Genomic DNA, 19,635 nt, shown 5'->3' on the forward strand with positions numbered 1-19,635 from the left:
GTCTGGGACTTGAACTGTGGTCGACTATGTAGGAGTTCAGCAACTTAACAATTATACAATCTGCTAGTCCCTATGCATCAGTTTTTATCAAGGATAATTTCTCAATAGATATATTTTTCTTGTAGTGTTGTCCCAGACTTTGCTCTCATGTTGACATTGGCCTCATAGACTCAATTCGGAAGTATTCCCTATTCTTCAGTTGTGTGGAAGACTTTGAAAAGATTTTTTAATTCTTTTTTAAATATTTGGTCTTTTTTTCCACTGAAGCCATCTAGTCCTGGGTTTTTCTTTGTTAGAGGGTTTTGATTAGTGATTAAATCTCCACTAGTCATAGGTCTAATTAGATTTTCTATTTCTTCATAGTTCAATTTTAGTTCCTTGTGTACTTCTAGAAATTGGTCCATTTCATCTAGGTTATCCAACTTGTTGTTGTACTATTATCTTCTATGCATTATATTTCTTTAAAATTACTAGTAATAATAGTCCTTTTATTTTTGTGTGTGATAACTTGCTTCTCCTCTCTTTCTTTCTCTCTCTCTTGTTAATCTCATAAAGATATGTCAGTTTTTATCTCTTTAGAAAGTAAGCATTTGGGACCAGCAGGTGGCATGGTGGTTGAGGTGCTGGACTCCCACATGGAGTAGTTTGAGCCCCAGACCTAGAAGCTCACTTTCTCATTTTCCATTTCTCTCTCTTTCTGTCTTTCTCTGGTCAAATTAAATAACAATAATAAATAAATAATTCTTTAAAAAATCAACTTTTGGTGTCACTTATTTTTTTTCCAATTACCAGAGGGTGTGTACAGTCACCAGAGAGAGACAGAAAGAGAGAAGGGGAGAAACACCCCCTGGTTGGAAATGCCCAGTTGAGCCAAGATCTTGCTAAAGGCAATCCTTAACAGGTTACATCCCGTCTGCCATCAAGACTAGAGACTTCCTACCATAAATGACTATCATAGAAACGTTGCCTATGCTAGTCAGAATACCACTCCTTACTGTTAAAGATAAACATAGAGAAGCAGGCCCAAGAGTTTTCCCTCTTTTGTACTTATGTGCTAGTTTTCCTACCCATATTCTTGGGGACAAAGCCAAGATTCATAGGGGAAAATATCTACACAAGATCACCTTAATCTAATGTTATGCTTTTGTTTAAAATCTCTATAGGTGATTAAAGGAGTATGCAGGCCACATAGATCATAAGGCAGTGAAGTACTTTGCAAGATGTACCCCAGCAGATCCCAAGGACATTTTTGATTTATGTAAAACCATCAATATGGCTAATAAATGCAAAATCATACTTTAAACACTATCACAAATACATAGGCTAGGGCTCCCTGAAAATCCTAATCCCTCCCCAGTATGCATAATCAGCTAGGAAGGCCAACTGATTGGCCTTGTACAATGTTTCTGATGATATTGCCCCACCCAAGTTGTTACAGTGGGAGATGACAACTACACAGGTGACATCATCCCAAACCAAAATGACATAGAGAACTCTGCCTTTATTTGCTTTAAACCATCAGCCCAACAGTGCTCAGTAGTAACAAATCCATCCAAGACTTGACAATAGACCTTGCCTTTCCAGCTTCCTAACTTAAAATTTCAGAAGGATATAAGGATAATTTGCTGAACTCATGTTATTTTTATTTGCCCCATGTTGTGGCATAGATCATTTTTTTGTCCTCCAAAGTTTCATGTTTTGGAATTAGACTTAGTAGGTGGTGATTGGTTGTTCTCCAGAAATTCGTGTGTTGGTACCTGAATATATTGTAAAGGCATTAGGTGAAAACCTGATTGACTCAGGGTTTCCGGTGGTGAGACCTTTGAGTGTCCTAATATCATTAGGACAGAGCATCTATGATTGAGTTTGGGAGGGACTAAAATCAGATAGAATGAGACCAGAATGTCATAGAGAAAGTCACATGGATGCAGGCCATACTCTTCTCTGCTGCAAGTTCTGCTTTCTGCCATTTGTTACACATTTTGAACTCTCCAGCCATCACCATTATGAGTTATTTAACTTCTTTATCTTCATGATTCACTCAGCCCTAGGTATATATTACAACAATACAAAATCCATTCAGACACTCTGCAGTCTGTCGCTTTCCCTTTCTGTTTACATTACCGTCAATCAACCTTCTGGGGTCCAGCAGATAGCATAGTGGTTACATTGCTGGATTCCACATGGCTGACTGCAGTTCAAGTCCTGGACTCAGTGGCTGTCAAATCACACGTGGCACATGTGCATGCTTGCCCAAGATCCCAGGAGGAGAATGGAAGAGAAGAGATTATGGTGTGGCTATCCCCACATGGGATGATTTCTCACTTTCGGTCTCACTGTGTGTGTGTGTGTGTGTGTCTGTGTGTGTGTGTGTGTGTGTGTGTGTGTGTTTGTGTGTCTGGCAAATTTATGCACCTAAGGCAAAAACCTCTTTTAAAAAAATCAGACTTTTGACACCTACCTGACCTCTCTGTTCCCTTTTCACTATAGCCTCACCAACACTTGTTAATTTTTTATTTATTTTTTAATTTTTTAAATCACAACCCTTGTAACTAGGGTTTAACAGTATCTCATTGTGGGTTTGATTTGTATTTCCTTTGTAATAAGAGATGTTGAGCACTTTTTCCTATGCTTTTGGCCATTCTGATGTCCTCCTTAGAGAGTTAGCTGTTCAGCTCATTTGCCTATTTTTAAATTGGATTATTCCTTAAAAAAAAAAAAAAAAAAAACAAAACAGGTGAGCTATTTGAGTTTCCTGTATATTCTGATTATCAACCCTTTATTTGAAGCATAATTTGAAAATATTTTCTCTCATTTGAAGGGATGTCTCTTCACTTACTATTGTTTCCTTTGTTGTGGAGGTTTTAACGGAGAAGATTTCAGTTTTCCCCCTTTCATTATAATGTTAGCTATGGGTCTATCATATATGAATCTCTTTGTGTTGAGAAGTGTCCTTTTCTACCTGTTTTTGCTGAGAGTCTTAGTCATGAAGGCATGTTCTATTTTTTCAAAAGCTTTTTTCTGCATCAATTTATATGATCATATAGTTTTTATCTTTTCTTCTGTTAATGTGATGTATTACTCTTACTGTTTTGCATGTATTGTACTGTCCTTTCATCCTTCAGATAAGCCTGTTAATGACATATGGTCTTTAATATGCTATTAGATTTCATTTTCTAGCATTTTGTTGAGAATTATTACATCTGTATTCACCTGATATATTTTGTCTGTAGTGTTTTGTTTTGTTTCATTTTGTTTTATGTCCTTGTCTGATTTTTGTATCAAGATTATGGAGGCTTCATAGAATAAATTTGTGAGGGTTCCTTCCTTTTGAATTTTTCATTTTATTTTTTCTTTATTTCAAGTTCTTTTATACATCAATAACGGTATTTAGCATGCAAAGTGAATCTTCCAACACGTGTACATTTCTCCCAAGTCCAGTTGATAATACTATAAAATTATCTTCAACATATAATACCCCATTTCTTTGTCCTATTAAAGCTATGCCTTTCTATTTTTCTCCTTAATGTCCTTCCTCAGACTCTACTCCTTCACCCACCATCTTCCCCCCCTATATCAGATATAACAATTTACTGTGTTTCTATGTAGATGTCTATGACATCCATCTGGTTTATAGTATCATCTAGGTCCCGAATCGCTTTGCTTGTATTTTTGTTTCATTGACCTGTCTAAAGGAGACAATGGGTGTTGAGATAGCCAACTTTTGTTTCACAGTCTATGTCTCCATTTAAATCCAGCAGTCTTTCCTTTACATATTTGGGTGCCCCTCACTTGGGTGCATAGATATTTGTAAGCATTATATCTCCTTGGTGAATTATCCCTTTTACTACTATATAATGCCCTTCTTTGTCTCTTCTTATGGTTTTTGTCTTAAAGTCTATTTTGTCCAAACTCAGTATAGTGACTCCTGCTCTTTTTTGGTTTCCAATCGCATGGAATACCTTTTTCTAGCCCTTCATTTCTAGTCTATGAATATCTCTGTCCATGAGATGGTTTCATGTAGACAGCAGATGGAGGGTTTCTGATTTTTAATCCGTTCAGCAAGTCTATCTCTTGATCAGAGAATTTAATCTATTAACATTCAACCTTATTACTGATATTTCCACACTTGTCCTTACCATTAAGTTGGCCATATACTCAGTTGCTTTTTGTTCTCTTATTGCTGTCTGTCTGTCTTTAGTTTTCTTGGTATAGTACTCCTTTTAGAATTTCTTGGAGAGTTGTTCTGGAGTTGGTAAATTCTTTCAGATTTTGTTTCTCCAAGAATGTCATACCAGGTATGATATCCTCATTTGAAATTGTTTCTCATTATCACTTTGAATATATTTCCCCATTCTTTCTTTGTTTGGATTGTTACACTGAGAGGTCCCGTGTTATCCTATGGGATAGGCTTTGTAAGTGATTTGATGTTTCTTTTTTTTTTTTTTTTAAGAGTTTTTTTCTATAGGGCATGTGCACTCACCAGAAAGACAGAGAGAGACAGAGAGACAGAAAGCAAGAAATCATCTCCCAGGGGGTGGCCATGCCACAATCCTTTCTCCTCCTTTCTTCTCTCAGGATATCAGGCACACGTGTACATGCACCCCACATGAGTTTAAGCCACTGGGTCTGGGATTGGAATCACGGTTGACTACATGGGAGTCCACTGAATAGTCATTACACCAATCTTAGTATCTTGTCTTTGTGGTTTTGGCTAATATAGCTATGATGTGCCGTGGACAGGATCTTCTTGGATTAATTCTACCTGAGGTTCTTTGTATTTCTTGGGCCTGGATATTTGAATGCCTTTCTAAACTTGGAAAGTTTCTTCAAGAATTTTATGGAATAGATTATCAATGCCTTTACTGTTTTCTTCACCTTCTGAAATACCAATTATTTGGATGTTTGGGCATTTCATGGTATCTAGTATTTCTCATATACTATTCAGTTTTCTTGGCCATGTTTTCAGTAGTTTTGATTATTTTTTCTAGGTCAGAAGTTTTGTCTTCTAATCCCAAGATTCTATCTTCTGTGTGGTCTAACCTGCTTTTAATACTTTCAAGGGAAGTTTTGATTACTGTATTACAGCCTTCATATCTAACAGTTCTGTTTCTTTTTTATGGTGTCTAATTCTTCTTTCACATAATGGAAGGACGTTCTCATTTCTTGGAGCTCAACATTTCTTTTCTCTTACATCTCATTGAATTTTGTTGCCATAAATTTTATTATCACACTAAATTCTTTTTCTGACATTTCAGTAATGTCCTCTAAATTTTCTCTACTTGGAGATGAGTTACAGTGGTCCATTGCTGGAGATGTATTACTTGATTCTCTCATCCTTGGGAGTCTTCTCTGATTTTTAGTCATTTGGTAATTGTTTACTTTTGACTAATTTCTTGCAGAGGTAGTCTGTGGCTGTGAGCTCATGTATTCACCTTACTGTGAAATTGTTTGTTACTATTTTCTCTTTTCTACTGTGTCCTCCGGTGTGGGAATCACAGGATAAGTTTGCAAATGGATTTATGAAGTGGAATTTCACTCTTCTTGCAAAAACTACAGTGGGGTGCAAAGAATTGTGTAAAATTCACAACATACAGATGTTTAGCTACTATGTACCTAGTCTTCTCTAGGAAGTGGGTAAGGGCTGAGCAGTAAAATAGGAAAGTAAAGAAAAATAATGTAGGAAATAGAAATAGAAAAAAGCAAAGAAAAGGGAAGGAAAGAACTAGAATGAAAGAGGAAATAAAAGAAATCAAAGGGTAAATAATGAAATTGGGTTAAAAATAGAAAACCACATGGCGTGTGTGGGGGCCATGTGAGGGGCCACCAAAGTCAGAGGTAGACTGCATGAGCAGTCCAAATCCCAAGCTTTCAGAGCCAGCTTTCTGTCCTAGTTGAGGGGAAAGGAGATAAATTAAGAACAGAAAGGCAAAAAAGGGGGCAGAAAAGCTTTCTTTTGAGAGAAAAAAATTAGAAGGGACAGAGAAACAGGGAAGAGCAAGAGGGATGGTGAAACTTGTCGATCTGCCTAGCAGTGGGATCTGGAAGGGGAGTCCCTGCCTGGAGAGGAGGATCCACAGCCCTAAAACTGCACCCAGATGGCCAACACAGTCAGAGGGCCAGGAGTGATAAGCAGCTTTAATACTTAGAAAAGTGATATTTATAGGCTAATAAATAAATAAGGATACATTCATGATTTGCATAACAATGAAGAATTTTTAAAATGTAAACCATTCATTTTACTTACTTCTTCCATGAGCAAGAGAGACACAGAAAGAGAGAGATAGCACCCTCAATGGAGTCTAAAATTCATGATCCACTCCTAGCCTTAGACAACCCCCAATCATGGACACATGTGTCCCACACTAAGAAAGGTTTCCAGACTCAAACTGAGAACCTTCCCATGTGGGTGATCTTCACAAAAATGCCATGTTTTATTGCTATGACACCATCTGACCACCAGAAAGGGAATGTCATGATGAAATTCAGTCCTACAATAAACAAAATAATTCATGACTCATTGTTAAAAATAAATAAACAGATACTTAGTGTCTTATTCTAAATATCATGACACTTTACAGATCATTGATGCCATATTACCCTTTGGTCTACTGAGAAATTACTGTGACTTCTTCATTTTCAAATTTATACCCTTTTAAAGTGTTCTTATCTCTTCTCAAATGTAAATTATCCATTTCGCTTTCAAATGTCATTTTATTTGCCTTTGAAAAAAAAGCCAGCTTGCTTTTGATAGGAAGTGGATGAATATGGAAGACTTACTGCTGAGTGAAGCAAGCCATACTCTGAAGGAGAGGCATTGTATGTCCCCACTTAATATATACCATGTGTCTGCACTCCATGACTGAAACTAATTGTCTAAAGGATATAGAAACGCAGTGTATAGATGTAAATACCAGATATAGTGTGTGTGAAAGAGGGTCTGAGGAAGGACATTTGGGGGAGGGACAGGGAGGAAAAGCATTAATGGCACAGAGAGGTGTGGTATTATCTGTTGAAGATCTTCGTGGTTTTATCGATGGTGCTGGGGAAAGGTGTTCACCTGTTGAAATATCCAATTTGTAAGACAAATAATAATGTGATTGAATGTATGGAAGAAAATGAAATGAAAATAAATAAATTAATAAAAAAAGACTATACAATCCAAAAAAAAAAGCCAGCTTAATTGAGGTATAATTTATAGCAAAGAAGTCCCCTCTAGTAAGAGTACTATTCAGAGATTTTGAGGAAACTGATAAGCCCTCACCACCATCACCTCAATCCAGTTTTAGATCATTTTGGAATTTCCTTGGCCACAGCATTTTCTTGTGCTAGTTGGTGGCCAGTCTCTGATCCGACTTCCAACCTCGGGCAACCACAGATATATGTCTCTGCAGGTTTGCCTTTTTTGAAAATTGTATGTAAAGAGAATCATACAGTCTATATTATTTGTGTCTTGTTTCTTTCATTTAGCATTTTTTTGAAGGTCTTCCATGTTGTAGCATGTATTAATAGTTCCACTTTCATTGTGGTATAGATTAGTCAGTGTTCTCAAGAGAGGGATTACATAAATATATGTATATGTGTATACATATATGCATATATATAAACACACACACACACACTGGCAATATATACTTATACACACACACACATATAAGCAATAGGATCTAAATATATACACATATATTTAGAGAAAGGTGTATTTACATATATAGTATAGAAGTGTGCCAAAAGAAAGAGAGAGAGGAGAGGGATGTATTACGAGAATTTGCTTGTGTGGTTATGGAGACTCCAAAGTCCCACAATAGGCCATCTACAGGCTGAGACCCTGGGGTGCTGATAGAGTGAGCAGTCCAAGTCCCAAGCTTTCAGAACCAGGGAATCAATGGTATTAAGAACCTGGGGGTCTGTTGATATGAGTTTTGGAGCCTACAGGCTAGAAAGTATGGAATTCAGATTGGCAGTGGGTGAAGAGGAGTGTCCAAGCTCCAGGAGAAAGAGAGACAAAATTGCTTTCCCTCTCTCTTTTTTGTTACATCAGGACCCCCAGCAAATTCAAAGATTCCCACTATCAAAACCAGCAGATGGCAGTATGGTTACATTGCTGGACTCCCACAGTTTGCGTCCTGGTCCCAGTAGCTTAAAACCCACGCTGGGTGTGTGTGCATGCTTGCCCAAAATCCCAAGAGGAGAATGGAGGAGAAGTGTTTGTGGTGTGGCCATCCCCCCTGGGAAGTGATTTCTCTTATTTTTTCTCTCTGTCTGTCTGTCTCTGTCTCTCTGGTGAGCACAAATGCCCTATAATGAAACATCTCTTAAAACAAAACAAGATGCCTACTATCAAAAGACAAAATTTCAACAGATTTTATTATAGATCTACTTGGCTCTTGTATCTGCAATTCGTGAGTCAGGCATCCTCCATTCTATAATACAGAACAAAAGCTCCCAATGTGGTATACAGTAAAACAGTGGCTTTTTTAAGGTCAGAACAAGAGCAACCAAAAAGAACAATAGAAAGAAAGCTTCAGATTACCCTAGGTGACATCAGGTTGTTTTTTTGTAGGGGTTCTACCATGACTCAGGTAAATTGAAGCTTGTTTTAAAGAAAAACTGATCTGTTTGTGATCTGTCTGCTTCTTTAAAGTCTCAGTTTGATTATATGGCATTTAGCATAAGAGATTTCATTTTAGCTTCATCTAGTCTGCTAAGGCCCAGTGCAGCTCTGTCCAGAACAACCAGTTCTCATAATTTTGGTAAACACTGCTGATTGAGTGTAGATTCCTTCTCAGTCCACCAACATACCCTCACAGACACACCCAGAAATAACCCTTTATCATATCTCTAAGTACCTTTTCTTTATTAAAAATGTATTTATTTGTTTATTTTTATTTATTGTTACTATTTTTAAAATTTGCTGTAGTGCATGTGTTCACCAGAGAGAAAGAGACAGAGTGAGAGAAAGGAAAAATGAGAAAGGACATCATCAGGCCCAGGACTCAAACTCTGATTGACCACGTGGGAGCCCAGTGCCTTAACCACCACACCACCTGCTGTCACCTCTCTAGGTACCTCTTAATTCAGTCGAGTTGGCACCTAAAATTAGCCACATTTATCCACAACTTCTTAACTTGACAACTGTAATCCACATCACCTGAAACCATACTCAATATCCAAGTAAGTACAGTAACAAGGTAATAGTTCCACCTAACATCAAGCAACTATCCTGCATACACCAGGAATGCACTACTCCTTTCCCCTGAAGAAGAGATAAAAGTCCTTGGGTAGTATTCCCTGTCCTCCCAATATCCCCTAATGTAAACAGTATGATGTAAAATTAGCAAATACTCAGATTCTGATAAAAAGTCAATACAACTTATCTTACATGATGATGGGATAAAGAGGAATTAAAATAAAAAGCACTTAAATCTATTAAAACTATTTGTAGGGACCAGCAGTTGGTGTAATGACTATGTTGCTAGATTCCCATGTGGTTGACCGTGGTTCAAGTCCTGGACCCAGTGGCTTAAAATCACACTGGGCACAAGTGCGTGTGTGTCCAAGATCCCAAGAGGAGAGTGGAGGAGAAGGGATTGCGATGCAGCCATCTCCTTGGGGGTGATTTCTCACTTTCTGTCTCTCTTTCGGGCGAGTGTATATGCCCTATGGCAAAAACCTCTCAAAAAATAAAAACCCTATTTGTGTATCTCTACATACAAATAAATGTATTCTTAGCAAGTAAGGGAAGAAATATTCATACAATTACAGTCCTTTTTTTTTCAGTTACTGGTCACTTGAGCATAGCTGGTGTTTATAAGTAACTTCTATTAACCATTCTGTATTCCTTTGCTTTCGCCTTCAGAAATACCTCAGCTTGTCACAGTTTCTTTACCTCAACAGGTGACCCAGACCTTCGTTTTATCTGGGCCATTTGTAGCCTTGCCTATTTTGAGGGTTGTGATTTCCAACTGACCTTACTCACAGATCATGGTTATACTATGAGACAACTTCAGGGGTTCCTTGTATTCCAGATGTACTCTCCCTTAGCTCCATTGTGGAGCAGTAGGTCAATTTCTTCTTGGTAGTCTTGGTAACCTACACAGTAACTGCCTAATTAGATGGGTGATTCAGAGGCACAAGGTCTCCAAAGAGCTGAGATGGCAATGGTAACTTCCAGTTCCATGGAATCATTGCTATGTTTCCTAGTGAAAGCATTCTTCTCACAGGAACTAAGACCTGCAGACCACCAGAGCATAATGTCATAGGAAAAGAAAGCAAAATTTTTGCTAGTGGGTTACTAATCATGAGTGCTGCCACTTTCATTTTCACCCCTTGATTTCTATGCCTATAAATGCTGATTATGGGAGAAACAGTTCCATACACTGGGTGCTGATTTGGACCACATGTAATTTTCTGGAACCTTGTCCCAGCCCTGCAAAGTACATACTATCATTTAGCTGGTGCAGTGACTATGAATCACCATTCTATCAAGCCTGCTGGTTCTGGATAATGGAGAACATGGTAAAACCAGTGAATATCCTGAACCTAGCCTTTTGCCATACTTCTTTGGCTGGGACATAAGTTTCTTGATCAGACATAGTGTTGTGTGCAATACCATTATGATAGATAAGATGTTCTGTAAGTCCACAGGTGGTAGTATAGGCAGAAGCACTGACTACAGAAATGCCAAATCCCCATCCAGATTGTCTATCCCAGAAGGACAAGACATTGTCCCTTCCAAGATCAAAGAGGTCCAGTGTAATCGCCTGCCACCAGGAAGCTAACTGATCAACCTGGGGAATAGTGCCATATCTGGGGCTTAATGTTGGTCTCCACTGCTGGCAGACTGGGCACTCATCAGCATCTAAATCCAGGCCAGACTTGGTGAGTGGAAGTCCACATAGCTGAGCCCATGCACAATCTCCATTCAAGCCACTATGACCACGTTGCTCATGATACCAGCAGGGGTGGCTGGAGAAGGAGGTTTAATAGAATCTAAAGAATGTAGCATCCTATCCACTTGATTATTAAAGTACTCCTCTGCTGAGATCACTCTTTGATGAGCATTCATATGGAAACACAAATATCTTTAGATCCTCTGCCCACTCAGAGAGGTCTATCTACAACCTCTTCCCCAAATTGCTTTGTCGCTGATTTTCCAACTATGCTCCTTCAACGTCCTCAATCACATGGCCAAACTATCAGCTACAGACCAGGAAACAGATGTTCAGTTGGACATCTGGATACTTTTCCTTCCAAACAAGTGCACAACCATAGAGCATGCACTGCCCATAGTTCTATACATTGAGAGGACGTTCCCTCATCACTGCCCTTTAATGACCCAAAAAAGGCGATGCTATTTTGTCCACTTTCGGGTGGTTGCATATTGTGCAGGTTACAGAACCTGTAAAGCAGGGTCACATCTTCTCTCCTCCAACAACTGATGCTAGGGTACCCCTAATGAGGCCATGGGTGTAGGTTAGGAGAGAAAAGGCAGTGTAGCAGAGTAGGAACTATGGGCCACTTCTTCATGTAACTTGTGCCTTCAGGACAAGCTCAGGCCCAGTCATGTATCTATCACTTACGTTTCCTGAGGGATACTACCACGCATAGCCAACTTAATGGATTTGGGAGTCTGAAAGCACTCACTCAGGTCTTGATGGGTGGTTCAGGTTGCACAGTAACTTGGTAGCACATGGTGACAGGTTTGATTTCTAAGGCCCAGATGCAGGCTGAAGACTGCCTGTCAAAGGGAGAATAGTTTTCTGCAGATGACAGCAGGGCTTCCCCCAAATCCAAGGTCCTCTGCTGGGATTTACCTATAGTACCCTTCCAAAAGCTTCAAACAGCACTTTTATACATCACTGACACCTCAAGTACCATTGGACCTTCTGAATGATATGGCTCAAGTAATGGAACCTCTCGACCAGCAGCCTAGGCCTGTTGCAGAGCCTTCTGCTATTCCTCCCCACACCCAAAACTTGAAGCTTTTAATGTCACTTGGTGGCTGGACCAGAATAACAATTTCAAATGAAGAATGTGTTGCCTCCCAAGTTCAAAAAGACTTACCCCCGCTTGTGCACTTTCTCAGTTGTACAAGTGATCATTGCGATAACTTATCCTTACCCTTAGCAGGAATAATCAACATGCCCTACATCACTGGGCCCCTAGAAATTTTTCTGAAGGAGAAGGCCTTTGAGTTTTAGTCAAATTTTTAATATTTTCTATCCTCTGAGCCACAGTTGTCTCACTAATAAGACCAGAGAAGTCAATATTTTATACTCTTTTGGTTCAGTCGACATAATGTCACCAATATAATTGACTAATGTGTTATTATGATGAAAGGAAAGGCAATCGAGAGCCCTGCAAATTAAATTGTGTTGATAGTGGCAGGAAAGTGAAGGCTTACTGCTGGTCTTTCCAGTTGGAAAAGCAAAAACAAAATACTACTTTTGGTGGACACGTATGGACAAAAAAGTATTTGCCAGATCATGAGCTGCATACCAGGTACCAGGATATGTGTTTACTTGCTCAAGCAATGAAACTGCATCTATGACAACAGCTGCAATTGATGTCTTCTGGAACCAACATCAGTTCTGAGCCAATATCCAGTAGTCTACACAGGTCTCCATCATTATCCGTCCCCCAAGGAACAGTTACCCTGGTAAAAGACTATAGGGGAAAATGGGAAAAAGATTAACAGTGTAAGTTTTCAGTAGTGTATTGAGATTCTCTTCTCCTAGAGACACTCAACCTCCTCTTCTTTCAAAGGATTTCTGGTCTATAAATTGGCTGAAGTCTGGGAATTGATTGAGGGGCCATGATTTTCTGTTTTTATGATTTGAGTTGGATGTTAGTTCAATGACTAGGAAATTATCTACTTATATAGATCAACTAAGAAGGTAATGGGCTTCCTGGGCTGGAGTTGTGGCCTGACAGTTAAGGGAGCCATAACTTACATGGCCAACCGCAGTTCAGATCCCAGCTCCAGCACTTTGAAATACAAACTGGTGGGTGTAGGTGCATCCTCCAAGTCCTGACAGGATGGAGAAATGGAGAAGGGATTACAGTATAATCATGCCCTATTAGGGGATGTTTTTACCCTTGCCACTTTTCTTTGTCACACTGGCATGCCCTCTGACAATGTTTTTTTAAAAAAATAATTTAGTAGGCTTCCTATCTATTTGACTTCTAGGATCACAATAATTATTAAGTAGCCAATGCCATAAATCTACACAGTCTGACTAAAGGTGCTGTGTTGTCTCTGCCACCCTTCTGGTGTCTATGCACACCATGCCTTTGGTGATAGAGTGCTGCTACTTGACCCCTTCCATCACGTGTCTCACTATTCCCATTGTATTTATGTTTTCCCATTGAGTGACTGCCATTCCCATTGTAAGATCCAACCTACAGAGAAGAGAGGTCATGGATCCTTTCAGGGATGTTGGGCTCCCCTCACAAATGTATTTCCCAAAGTGTTGGTGAAAGGTATGCCCTCTGGACCTTCTCAGTGTGGGGAAGCAGGTTTAAAGTGACAAATACATTCTAGAATTCCAGTCTCCACCAATCTCTGAATCCCTTTCTCTATGGTAAACTAGAGATTGGGCCTCTCCATCTCACTCATAGTAGGACATCTTTTGATCCATGTTTCATCCAAATCACCACCAAATTATTAGTACCTTCCATACTGCCCCAAGCTCCAACATTCATTGCAGATTCATTGAGCTAATATTGATTCCATGAGATCAGAAAGTTCACTATGGCCTTCCAGTTAGAATAGGGACTTCTGAATCCCAGTGCTTCTAGTGGGACTCTGAACCAATCCAGTTGTCATTTACCTTGTTCCAGAATGAATCATTGAAAAAGATACACTTAGCAGCTGGCACAATCCCCATATTTTTTCCCTAATGTGTGGAGTGAGGACTATTATGGCGGGAGAGGCCAGATGGAAGTCATTAGAGTTTCCTCTACCCAGGAAAATAGTAAATCAGAATGGGCCTCTATCAACGCTTTGGGCCTAGTCCAACTTTATGAACATTATTCCACACATTTAATATCAGTTTCCACTCATTTTCTGGACTCATGCTTGTGTAATAAGGAAACTCCAGTAGTTCATTTGGAGCATAGTACATCTTCATGGGTCATACTTCATACCTCACCTTTGGGTACTCATTGGGACTTGCATTTAGCTATAGGTCTAGAAGCAAAGAGAAGTGATGGGTGTGGGTTCTGAGGAAAATCAGCATTGTGTTGTTTACCAACTGCCTCCGGGGGATGCTATTATCATTTCTTCCATCAATTCAGGGTTTATCTCTCAGACAGAGCTGGAAAGACCAATACCCTTGTATGTGGGCATGACGCTACTGTGTGAGGTGAAGAAACCATTTTCTCTGGCAAACCAGATATCCAAGTTGAGGCACACAGTGCCCTTAGCCTCACTGGAGTTTTTCTACACCTCTCCATCTCAGTTTATGGGGTCCCACTCTTTTCCAGCCAATACCATCAATTTAACTGTCTGTATTTTCCCATTCTGAGAGCTTAGTTTTTGCTCTAACTCAACCAATCACATAATGAGTGTTTTTGTTTGATTTTTGGCAATTTCCACACATTAGCTATGAGAGAGAAGATTCTATTCCTGTTAATGGATGGGAGAGTGTCGACTGTGTTGTGAAATCCCTGGTTCTTCAGATCCAGATCACTAAAATTAGAGATCTGTCCCTAGGCACAAAATAAGACCATAACCAAAGAAAAAGTAGGTAGAAAAACAAAGATTTAATAAGAAAGAAAAATACACCCAGAAGACCCCTCGGTGGGCAGACTGCCAAATGTCAACTGTACTAGGCACTGGTCAACCATTATTTTATTATTAGAGGTCATGAATATTCATTAGTGGGAGGCCTGATACACTGCCTATGTCCTCCCTTTGAATTCAAATCCACACGTTTTTTTGTTTTTCTTTTTTTTTTCTTTTTTTTTTTTCTGTACCTGCACACCTTCCTCACAGGTAAAGAATGAGGAACTTGATCACCTAATTGTGCATGCCCAATGTGAGCCATGTTGCCCCAACTAGACTGCCCAATTAGCCCATCACCCTAATTAGAATTAGGGCATTGACCAAGATGCTTACTTAGGGATTTTGGTAAAAGAAAATGAATCATCCCTGTGTGCTTCCCTCAGTCCCCAAGGAAGGAAGACAGCAAATTGCCTCACTCTTCTGGTGCCCAGGGCTAGGTAAGCCTTTTGTTTTTCTCTTAGAGCTGCCCACTCATGACTAACTGCCTACCACATTCCCAGGCACATTTAGAAACCCTAAGGTCTCTTCTGTGGGGCTTGAGCCAAGAAATCAAACCTGTGAGCTTATCCTTTTCTTTCATTACTTTAGTTACGCTAAAAACAATCAACCAACATCATTATATTCCTTGTCTTTTAACAAATGTGCATAATGTTCCTAAATATCTTGCCTCTTAAAAGAGGTGAATAAAAGTATCAAATGCACTTATTTATAGACTATCAGTGTTCTCTGTACTATTAGAAATAGGGTCCTTAGCATTTTTAGGTCTAATCATATCACACAGAAACCCCAAAACCAAGTAAGGGAATTCACCTTTAAAGTCATGTTCCTGGTCCAGCCTGCAGCACTGTTGGTAGCAGACTGAACTGTAGTACAGAGGACCACATGGAGCACATGGCTGATCACTGGTTTGGATCTCCAGCTGAACCTAAAAACATGCCAGGTGCATGCATGAGTGCCTAAGTTTCTGATGGCTAGAGAGGAGGTATTTTGGTGTAATGCCTCTCTCTCTCATTCTCTATCTCTCTCTCTTTCATCACAAACAAATACAAAAAAAAAAAAAAAACTTAGAAAAAATTTGAGAGCCTGAAGGTGGAAGTTAAGGCCACTAGATCCCACATAACTGACTGATCCCACATGGCAGTATGAGTCCTGGACCCAGCAGCTTGAAAAGCCATATTGGGCATGTCTGTGTGTCCAAAATCTTAAGAGGAGAATGGAGAAGGGATTGCAGTATGGTCATCACCCCTGGAAGGTGATTTCTCAATTTCACTCTGTGTCTGTATCTGTCTCACATGCACCCTATAGTGAAAACTAAAATAGTAATTTAAAATGTCTGTTCCTTTAGAACAATTTTTCATATGAATATCTGTATTAGGGCGCTCTAGAGTTACAGAACCATTAGGACATATATACGGATCTATGAGAGGGGATGTATTAGAATTAGCTCTCATGATTTTGGCAGCTAAGTAGTTCTACAACAGGTGGTCTGCAAGCTGGAGACCCTGGGATGCTGGTGGCAGGGACAGTCCAAGTCCAAAAGCCTCTGAAGTAGGGAAGTTACCAAAAGCTGAGAGCCCAAGGGAGGGCTGCTGTAAGTCCTGGAGTCCAAAGGCAGGTTAGCCTTGAGCTCTGCAAGTCAGCAGAAGTCATCCAACCCACAGTACAAGAGAGACCAATCTGCCATCTCGCTTGTTTTCTTTGGCCCCAGCCAATTTGATGGTGCTCATCTGCAGTGAGGGTGGATGTTTCCTACCTAGCCCATTTGGACTCACACATGAATCTCTTCAGGAAACATTCACAAAACACACACAGAGTAATGTTTAGCCAAGTTTTTAGATATTCATTAATCCCATCAAGGTGGCACTGGAAATTAACCATCAGAGCCCACGTGGCCAAGAAATGAAGATAGTCTCTAGGAAATGTGGGCAACCTGTAGCACCTGAGGGTAGTCTCTAGCCAAGAGCTAGCAAATAGTTGTGGACCTTCATCATAGCAAATAAATTCTACTGCCAAACTAAATAAACACAGATTCTTCCCTAATCAACCTCCAAAGGAAAATGCAGCCCAGATGACACTTTAATCACACCCTTATGAAACCCAGCCAGGTCATACCCAGACTCTTTACCCATAGAAACTGTGTGATAGCAAATAGAATATAGTTTAGAGAAACTCAGTTTACGGTGCTCTGTCAGGCAGAAGTAGAAAAAGCATACATTAATAAAAGGTATCCACCAGAAACAAGCCTACCATCTATACAAAGCCTACCATCTATACAAAGTGTTTTCAAAAATATTCATGAAAATCTGTGAAAATCCATATGAAAAAACTAGATTTTAAAAAAATCACACCAAAATAAACTCATTCTTTTTTTTTTTTTTGAGAGGTTTTTCACTATAGGGCACGTGTGCTCACCAGATAGAGAGAGACATAGAGACAAAAAGTGAGAAATCATCCTCTAGGGGGGATGGTCACACCACAATCTCTTCTCCATTCTCCTCTCGGGATCTTGGGCACGTACGCACACGCGCCCAGCGTGAGTTTTAAGCCACCGGGTACGGGACAAGAACCGCCGTTGATTACGTGAGAGTCCAGTGACATAGCCATTACGCTAACTGCTGGTTCCCAGTTCTTTAATTCCATTTTACCTGATCTTTTTAAAGTTCCCTCATATACTTGCTGAAAAATATTGCTTTCTTTCTGCAATTTAAACAAGACATGGATACCCACATTTCCACTTTTCCTCAATATCATTATTGCAGTGCAACAAAGAAATAACACCTCTAGGAATGAAAGAAGCAAAACCATCACAGTTTATAGATGTCTATACAGAAAACTCAGAAGAATCTAAAGACTACTATTCCAATAATATGCACAAATTGAGCAAGATAGCTGAATCCAAGCTCAATATACAAAAAGTATCAACTTTATTTCTATAAGCAGGCAACACATGAGAAATAAAATTTATTGAAAAAATAATACTTATCATAGGGTCCAAAGTATCTAATAGCCAGAGTAAATCTTAAAAATACATGTAAATCCTCTCTACAGGGAACTTGGTAAACTTTGAATAAGATAGGACAATTAAAATATAAATTGGGAAATTTTTATATTACATCTTCTCCAAAAAATTATTTATATTCAATGTCATTCCAATCAAAACTCTTGCTTTGTGTTGATGAGTTCTGCAAGTCAGGAGAAGTCATCTAACCCACACTCCAAGAGAGGCCAATCTGCCATCTTACTTGTTTAATGAGCTTGGCTTATTGATTAAAAAAGGTATATTAAGCTTTCCCCCCCACCCTTTTCCTTCTTCTCTTCCTGAGCATTTCAGTTCAACAGTGCAGGGAGAGAGACAGGCAGCTATGGCAGCCCAGATGGTGTGGGAGTCTGGATGAATGAGAAAGGCATGAGTATGGGAGAGTCACTCTGCAGTGTTGGAGTTCAAATGAGAGAAGGCCTGAAAGTGGACAATATTGAATAAGATCTCAAAGGCTAAGTAGAGTGAGGAGGAAAACACATAGGGATAGAGAGGTAGCCCAGCTTGAGCTTTTAGAACACTGGGAGGGTCAATTATCTGTATGAAAGGGTGGCTTGGCCCATTGTGTCTGAGAAAGGCTGGAGTGAAGCGGGCATCCATTTGGGAAGAGCAGCAGTGGAGGCAACCTGATGAAGGGTACAGAAGTCCAAGTAGAAGTGAAGAGGGCATCTGCAGAGGGGCAGGGATGAGAGACTGCTTACATACAAACAGAACAAGTGAGCAAGTATAATGAGGATTCAGGAGCCAGGTCACTGCCAGAAAACAGAGTTAGTTACAAATACTGAGAGAAGAACTAGAATAAATGACTAAGGGGATTGGAATTGAAAGTATGGCTTCGAAGTCACAGTTTTAGTATATTTTGAGGCAGAAATACAATACAATGTACACATGTACGTCTGTCTCCCTGCCCTGTTCACTATGGGATCTATGACCATGTGACAACCCTAGCAGCCAATATGCACACATACCATAGTACCCAGAGCTTGGTTTCTACATATCATTCTCCCCCTCAAAGGAATCTGTATGGAAATTGACCAGTTCCAGGACTGGGACAGAGAAAATACAAAAGGAGCTTAGAACATCTTGTACCAGAAAGTAAAAATGTGTTCACAGAAAAATGAGAACAGGTCATGGAGTCAGCTTGGAATGGCCACTATGGCCAAATCGCGAGCATGTCTAAACACCACAATAATAAGCTTTTCCTTCTCCCCATTTTTTTGTTGACTACATGGTTTTCAGTCTATTTATTTATCCATGTAGCAAAATGAAAGAATAAGAAAAGCACTTTGGCAGTCCTCTTAATATTTAATTTAAAAAAGAGGGACCAGCAGTTAGCATAATGGCTATGTCACTGGACTCCCATGTAGTCGACCATGGTTCGTGTCCCGGATCCAGTGGCTTAAAACTCATGCCGGGCGTGTATGCATGCATGCCCAAGGTCCCAAGAGGAGAATGGAGGAGAAGGGATTGTGGCACGGCCATCCCCCAGGTGGGCTGATTTCTCACTTTCTGTCTCTCTGTCTCTGTCTGTCTGGTGAGCATACATGCCCTATAGCAAAAACCTCTCAAAAAATAATAATAATTAATTAATGCTAAATTTAGTGGGTGAAAATTTGAGGAGTAACCATGATATTTAGAATCTCAAAAGTAAATACATATGGAACCAGCAGTTGGTGTAGTGGCTATGTCTCTAGACTCCCATGTAGTGAATGACAGTTCGAGCCCCAGACCTGGTAGCTTAAACTCATCCCGAGTGCATGTGTGTGTATACCCAACATCACGAGAGAATGGAGGAGAAGGGATTGTG

The 19,635-nt window shown here is 39.7% G+C and overlaps 1 pseudogene; it reads left to right on the plus strand.

The window, feature by feature from the left end:
• LOC102495595 (ribosome production factor 2 homolog pseudogene) overlaps positions 1–17,706 on the plus strand; it is a 32,992-nt pseudogene extending 15,286 nt beyond the window's left edge.
• The last annotated feature ends 1,929 nt before the right edge of the window (positions 17,707–19,635 follow it).

This window comes from Tupaia chinensis, unplaced genomic scaffold, assembly GCF_000334495.1.
Source record: "Tupaia chinensis unplaced genomic scaffold, TupChi_1.0 Scaffold144589_1, whole genome shotgun sequence".
Classification (NCBI taxonomy): domain Eukaryota; kingdom Metazoa; phylum Chordata; class Mammalia; order Scandentia; family Tupaiidae; genus Tupaia; species Tupaia belangeri.